Source organism: Phoenix dactylifera, unplaced genomic scaffold (assembly GCF_009389715.1).
Source record: "Phoenix dactylifera cultivar Barhee BC4 unplaced genomic scaffold, palm_55x_up_171113_PBpolish2nd_filt_p 000431F, whole genome shotgun sequence".
Classification (NCBI taxonomy): domain Eukaryota; kingdom Viridiplantae; phylum Streptophyta; class Magnoliopsida; order Arecales; family Arecaceae; genus Phoenix; species Phoenix dactylifera.
Genome location: NW_024067867.1, coordinates 429,514 through 437,544, shown reverse-complemented (window position 1 = coordinate 437,544; position 8,031 = coordinate 429,514).

Here is an 8,031-nt window from a genome sequence, read left to right as displayed (position 1 = left end):
TCTAGTTTGGCTCGATTTCTTTGCATAGGACTGGCTCAGGATCTTCTGTGCTTGGTGCCTTCAGGTACTCGAGGAAAGTGGTCTTCGGAAGCTCGTCCGAATTGGACGTCGCTAGCTTTGACAGCAGGTCGGCCCTCATGTTCTTCGACCTGAGAATATGCTGAATATCGAAGTTGTTTAAAGTTGAAGTGATATCCCGTACCTTTTGGAGGTATTTCATCATTGACGGCTCCCGAGCTTCGAAATCCCCCAGGACTTGGCTCATCACCAACTGGGAGTCGCTGAAGACCTTCAGGCGATGGACGTTGAGCTCTTTCGCCAACTTTAACCCTCGATCTCCATGAGGATCTCCGCTCGGGTGGATGTGAGGGGAGTGTATTTTCCGAACTTCTAGAGAGGAGACCTCGGGCGAGCCGAGCTCTTGGGCTGAGGAGGAATTTTCTCGTGCCAGAGGATCTGCTCCTTGGTCGGCCGCGCTCCTTATGGCACTTCTTCTGCATCTAGGAAGGCAGTTCAGCCGCCTCCCGCCACAAGGCCATGGCTTCCTTAGCCTTGTTATACTTTCGAGCTCGGGCCAGCATCTCTGCCAAGTTGGCGGAAAAGTTCTTCTCGATGGAGAAAAGAAACTTGTAGGACCGAGTACTAGTCTTCAATGCTGACATGGCCATGGACTGGTCGAGATCGCGAACCTCCCATGTAGTCGAGGTGAAGCGATCAATATAGTCTTTTAAAGATTCTTCCTCCTATTTGATGTCAAGGAGGAAATCTGAGGTCCGGCACTGACACCGGCTAGCAGCAAAATGAGTTGCAAACTGCCTGCCCAGCTACTCAAAAGATAGAACTGAGCCGGGCCTTAGCCTGGAAAACCAAAGGCGAGCTGCCTTGCGGAGAGTTGCCGGGAATGCCCTGCAGAGTAGGGCGTTTGTGGTCCCTTAGAGTGTCATGAGGGTTTGTAGCTTTCCAAATGATCCAGAGGGTCGGACGAGCCATCATATGGCTCAATTTTCTGCATCTTGAACCTCAAGGGGATCGGCTCGTCAACGGTCCATCGAGGGAATGGAGAGTCAGTTGTGAATTCGAGATCGGCGTCGCGCTTCGAGCTTTGTTCTCGGAGCGCCTGGATCTGTCGCTTCAACTCCTCGACTTTTCTGTCGAGCTTTGCGACGGGCGGGGCTTCTGTTGCAGCTCGGCATGGGGTAGACCTCGCCTTCGATGGTTGTTTCTGTACTCGGGGCATCAGACTTCGGCGCAGGCTCTCGGGTGATGGCTGCATGACAAGCCCTCCTGGCTTAGGGTTTAAGCTCGGTGGGAGCTTCGGCAGTGGCGACGCTCCCTTTCGCCGGCTATCATGCACTGCCTGGCAGAGGAATGACATCGCGAGCGCCATCCTAAGGACTCGCGCCCGCAAGAGGGGCTGTAGGCTGGGCTACTGCCTACTGCAAGCCTTGAACGGCCGCGGTGAGTGTTTGGACTTGCTGGACGAGTAGATTAAACTGCACTGGCTGGACCTGAGAAATTTGATCTACCGATGCCGCAGGAGGTGGGCTTTGGAGCAAGTTGCCGGAAGTTGGTGCTCGGCTCCTCGATGCATTAGAAGCTCCTCAACTCCTCAACCTCATGATCACGACTCAGACCTTTCCTCTCACGCCAGATGTTGTGGTTGAAATTTGGCCTGAGGGTGACCATGCCGGAGGAAGGCGAGAAGACACCGGTTGGAACGGAGAAAGCGGAGAAAGGGAGCCACCTCCTGCGCTTCGGGGTACCTGCACAAAGCCTTGGCCAGGGATTCCGGCGAGGGCCTTCCGATGGCTAAGTTAGCAAAGTTTTTGGAGAGGTTTCTGAGTGTTTTGAATTACTTTGTCTTTCTTTTAATGGCTTACCGAAGGCCTTTTTCTATCCTCTTTTTATAGGGTGAGGGTCTCGGTCGTTACCTAAAGTCTCGGGCCGAGCTGTGATCAGCTGGCCATTCGCTGGAGGCGGTGTGAATCACAGAGATCGATCTTGCGGGCAGAGGATTCGGAAGATATCTTTCCAGATTTGTTCTTTGACAGGGCTGAGGTCGGCTCGGCCTTCAGCGGGGTCCGAGGTCGGCTCGACTCTTAGCAGGCCAAGGCCTAGCCTGCTCGGCTCTGAGGTCTGCTCGACAAAAATTAGGTGGTTCCATGCTGGAGTAGGACGATCCATTTTGCCTCCCATCAGTGATCATGGATGTTTGTTTATTTTTGCTATCTATAATTTTCTCTCCTCTTTCAGCTTTCTTTGATCGCAATGCTCGTTGAATTATTATAGATATCAATGATAATTGGTGATAATGAATGATTTTATTGATGATCAATGAAGAACTCATGTTAATCAAAAAAAATGAGGCTATAATAGTGATGTTTTCCTATTGAAAGAGTGCATACAAAAAGTGCTAGAAGATATAGGGTACATGGCCTCTGTAACTAACAAGTTCAGAGGATCAGTTGCTAACATTGGCCAACCCAGAAACCATATGTAGTAAATATTGGTTCTCTCGCTACTATCCGGTGAACAGATTTAATTGGCAGCACTGCCAACACAAAGAGAACACCAAAAGATTGTGTGCAACTGCTTATTTTTTTTAATGATTATGAAGATTGTCCAAGGATCTAGTACCATCGATCATATTAACCTAAGTTACAGAATTAGGTTCCACCACAAGGAAAGGATTTTACATATTTAGCTATCAAACATGATATTTGTTGTGATTGAAATCTGGCCTGAGGGTGACCACGCCGAAGGAGTCGATGGAGTCGCCGGCCGGGACGAAGAAAGAACGCCACCTTGAGGATGATAATGTTATTTTGATAATTAACACAACCATTGAGGCTATATCAAATTAGAAATGCAAATTAACTTGATACATCATTGATAAATGGCACACCCTCGATACACTCATGATACATTAGGATTATATGGTCAAAACCACTCTCAAGATTGATAAACGATATAAAATTTGTAATAGAGAATGGTAGAAAGCTTAAGAATTTATTTTGACAAAGTTTCACGTTAAAAATACCTAAAAGGGCAATTCGGTAATTTCTACTATTAAGGGTATGAAACTTTATTGTGCCATGCATCATAATTTGCTTGGAATATCATATTGTTGTTTCAATGTGCATAACTAACCTTCAAAGTGCAGAAAAACATGGTTAGAGTCGACCCCAATTAGTTTGGAGTCGACCCCGATACGTTTGGCACGCCTTTGGAACACTTGGAACAAAGTAAGAGAGTCGACCCTAACTGAACTTGAGTAGACCCAACCTTGGGTCGACCCAACCTTGAGTCGACCCAACCTTGAGTCGACCCCAGATTGAAATGTCAAGAAAACAAGTCTCTGGAATTCCTGAGAGGGTCGACCCAAGTGAAAATTGAGTCGACCCAATTGATCCTTGAGTCGACCCAAAAAGAGTTGAGTCGACCCAAGTAAAGGAAGGCTGAAATACAAGGTTCTGGATTTTCTGAGAGGGCCGACCTAAGAAAAGCTTGAGCTGCCCAAGTCTGATGAACAGTAGTTTGGGTCGACCAAAGAAAAGTTTGGGTCGACCCAAGCACGGGCAGAAGCATAACGGCTAGTTGTGCAGAAGTGCTTTTTGGACTCCCAACAGTTATAAACGGCTAGTTTCTTCAATCCAACGGTCAGGAAGGACTATTTGGAGGTTGGAGAAGTATTTAAGAGGGAGTATTCATCAAAGGAAGCAAGCTTTGGAAAATACATCAAGTGCATTCAAGAGAAAACCCTAGCAAGGCAAGCTTCATTCAATCGCTTCATTCAAAGAGCCAAAAGAAAGTGGTTGAGCAGATTCCAAGAGACATTAAGAGCTCCACCAACCCTTAAAGAGTGAAGCAATCTTGACAAAGAAGAGAAGAGCCTTATTAAAGGGATAACTATATTCTAAACTTTTCTTTGTAGCTCATAATTATTTTATTTGCTCTTTTAGGAGCTTTCATTCTTTACTTATTACTCTTGTTGTAAGGTTTGTTGGTAAGCCCGTAAAACCAATATTGTTAGGTTGTTGGTAAGCCCGTAAAACCAACGTAGATTGTTGGTAAGCCCGTAAAACCAACATAGGTTGTTGGTAAGCCCGTAAAACCAACGTAAGTTGTTGGTAAGCCCGTAAAACCAACGTAGGTTGTTGGTGAACCCGTAAAACCAATTGTGAAGGTTCATTGGTGAGCCCGTAAAACCAACATAGGTTCTTGGTGATCCCGAAAAACCAAAGTGTAAAGATTTTTGGATTGTGAGCTCGGAAAACAATCCAACTGTAATCCACGGGATTATAGTGAATTCCCAAGGGGTCGCTTGGGGAGTGGATGTAGGTGCTTAGGGAGAGCACCGAACCACTATATTTCTTGTGTGTTTGCATTGTGTGTTGTCTTACTTTACTACAATTACTTACTCATCAATTAACTCGATTAAGGAATCAAAAAGTTAGAAAAACCAATTCACCCCCCCCCCTCTTGGCTTGTCACCTTGGGCAACAAGTGGTATCAGAGCAGGTGCTCTATAATTCCTTACCTTTTTGATTTTGACCTAACCGTCAAAGAGCCAAAGATCATGACAACTCAAATAGATAGTTTCTTAGGAGAGGGACAGTTAATTGATCGATCTCCACTATTTAATGGCATAAACTACACACATTGGAAAGCACGCATGCGCATTTTCATTCAAGCACATGACTATGATTTATGGAGTATCATAGTCAACGGGCTACACACAAACACTAATCATGATAAGAAAATGGCTCAGCAAAATGCAAAAGCCATGAATATTCTATATTGTGCATTAGATGATAGTGAACTTAATAGCATATCTTTTTGCATAACTGCTAAGGAAATCTGGAATATGCTTGAAGGTAAATATGAATGCACTAACATTTTTAGTGAATCTGAAACTAGCTCTGAAGAAGAGAGCAGCAAACTGAAATTAAAAATCCTTGCTTTATGGCACATGAAGATAAGGTATGTATTGGAACACAAAGTGATTTCTCATTCCAAGATAAAGTACATGCTGAAACTCAATCTGATTTTACATTTGATGAACTTCATGATGCTTTTTCTGATCTATACTTTGAATATAAGAAGCTTAGTTTAAAGAATAAAAAGCTAAATAAAAAATCTCTCTTGCTGAAAGCTATGATATAATTCAGAAAAATAATAAATTGCTTTCAGAAGACAATGAAAGGTTAACTAAAGAAGTTAACAAATTTAAGCCTATAGTTGAAAAATTTACTATCAGCTCTGAAAAGCTGAACTTAATGATAAATAATCAAAGAGCTGAATTTGAAAAGGATGGATTAGGATATCAATCTTGGTACACACAAAAATCCCTTAATGACATGTGTGTTAAATCCTTCACTATCTATCCTAAAACAGATTCTAATTTATCTGATGAACTTAATAGGCAAAAACAGAAAATTGTAAGTTTATCTACTACTCATGTTAAATCTATGTTTGTTAAATTTAACAAGATGATGCAGAAATTCACTCCTTGTAATCCTAAAATCTGCAAGCCTATGGACAAAATAGCTATTAAGAAAATATGGGTTCCAAAAAGAACAACAATAGCTAACCTACAAGGACCCAAAAGAGCTTGGGTTCCTAAGTTGAAAATCTGAATATTTTCTGTAAGTGTGTCTAGCACTCAAGGCTCCAACAAAAGATGTTAATTTAGACATTGGGTGCTCTAGATATATATTAAAGAATGAAACTTAAAATATACTTAAGAAAAGTAATTAAAATGAAAAGAATAATGAAATTAGTAATCCTTGCATCTCATCATTCTCTTTGCCTTAGTTTCTGATTAAAATATGAATTGCAGGTATTAATCAATTTTGTGATATAGGTAATATTTTTAAAAATATAATCAAATCACTTCATTTTATAGTATGCTTTACTTACTGTTGGATAAGTTGCTAAATGATTAATCAATTTATTAAGAATAACTCTATGAATTCTCTATATGCTTGATTGAGAGTTTTTATCCATGGCATTATCTTCTATTAATTATAAACATAAGAATGTCTGCTTGGTATATTTTTAATTATATGCATTAAGAATACCAAGATTAAAGAGACTAGTTCTGGCATATAAAATCAACTCATACTAGTATGGACTTAATCTCAAAAGACCTTGTCATTGGTTCATTTAGATTATTTTTTGCAAGGTCAAAGTTTGCTATGTATGTCATCTAGAAAAACAAACTAGAATCATTTCTAAATCTGAAAATATTGTTTTCACCTTTTAGCCTTTGAAAATTCTTCATAAGAACTTATTTGGATCTCTAGGATTATGAACCTAGGAGATAAGCTTTTTGATGTTGTAATTATGGATAATTTTTCGAAGCTAACATTGGTTTGGTTCTTGGCACTTAAATTGAAATATTTTCTGCATTAGCACAAACTTACAAAAGGTTTCAAATGAAAAAAAAAGGTTTGCAAACTGTGAAAGTATCATGGCACAGTTTTGAAAACCAATTTGTCAATAAGGTTTGCACAGAAAATGGTATTGAATACAATTATTTTGCACCAAGAACACTATTGCATATAGGGGTTATAAAAATATAAAAATAGAACCTTTGTTGTGTAAGGACAATGCTTTGTGATAGCAGTTGATTAATACTATCATCACAGCTTGTCATATTATAAGGTTTCTATTAAATCTATTTTTAAAGAAAACCCCATGTGAACTCATGAAAAACTGAAAATCAAATGGTGCATACCTTCATATTTTTCAGTTATACATATTATGTTCTCAAGAATGAAATATATGCCAAATCTGATAAAACAAGTGTTTCTTTGGATATTACTCTTTAAGCAATGCATATAGAATATTCAATGAAAAGATACTAGTTGTAGAAATATCAATTTATATTATTCTTATTAAAACTAGATCTTTTATTGAGAATATAGTTTATCATTTTGATTCTATGTAACAATCTGAATTTTGATAGAAACAATTGTTTAAGATAATTTGATTAAAACTTAGCTAGCATGTCTCATTGATAATTATCTTAAGCAAATAGAATCTAAGCTAAATTGATTCTGAAAACAAAAAAATTGATTTGATCTTGATGAATCTTCCTATTGCCTCACATGCTTGTCCTTGAACCATTTTGGTTCATGAAACTATCTCTTTAGTTCAAGTGATATGTGCTTACTTATATTTAGGCAATCTCTTGAGTAAAGTGGCTCAATATTCAATTATTGTCATATCTTATGTTGAGTCATCTAGTTAAGAAATATGTTGTATGAATATTTTGTATCTTGAAGAAACTAATGATTTTCCTTCAAGAAAGAAAAGAATTTTGTTAATAATGCAGGATCCTTGAGCAAGAAAATGAGAGATGTCAACTTGAAGGACACCTTCATGTAAGATACAATAAACATTCACATGCAAACAAAAAAGGGGACATTTTTCAGCCAAAAGTTTACACATAAGAAATCTAGTAGGTATTTGACTTGAAGAATGCAGAATGAATCGATAATTTTAAATACCTCTCTCATAAATTAGCTGAGCAAAGTCAATAACTTAAATCTTATTGTGGCATGATTAAAGTATTTAATTATTAATTTCTTGATATCATGTCTATATATGTATTGATTGACTTATGCTTTTAGAAATTGTTTCATGATCTGTCCAAACTAAAATATATCTTTGCCTATGTCATAACCATGAAATACATAAGTTTATGCTTAAAATTTTGACTGAAAATATCTTGTGAGAAGCTATGAATGCTTGAGCATAATTAAATTATTTTTCTTATTCTACTCTTTCATATAAATTACTTGAAATAATAAAAAGAAAGAGAGATAAAGAAAAGAAAATGAACATTATTTAAGAAAAGTATAAGCTAAGTAAAAGCAAATACTCCAATTTTAAGGAAAGGCAAAACAAAGATAATATATTCGGCATATTTGTGAGACTTGTGTGAGCATTCTTTTGGAAAAGATAAAATTAGTGCTAAATTGTATTTAAATAGGGGAAACTTTATATTGAAAAGAATTGATT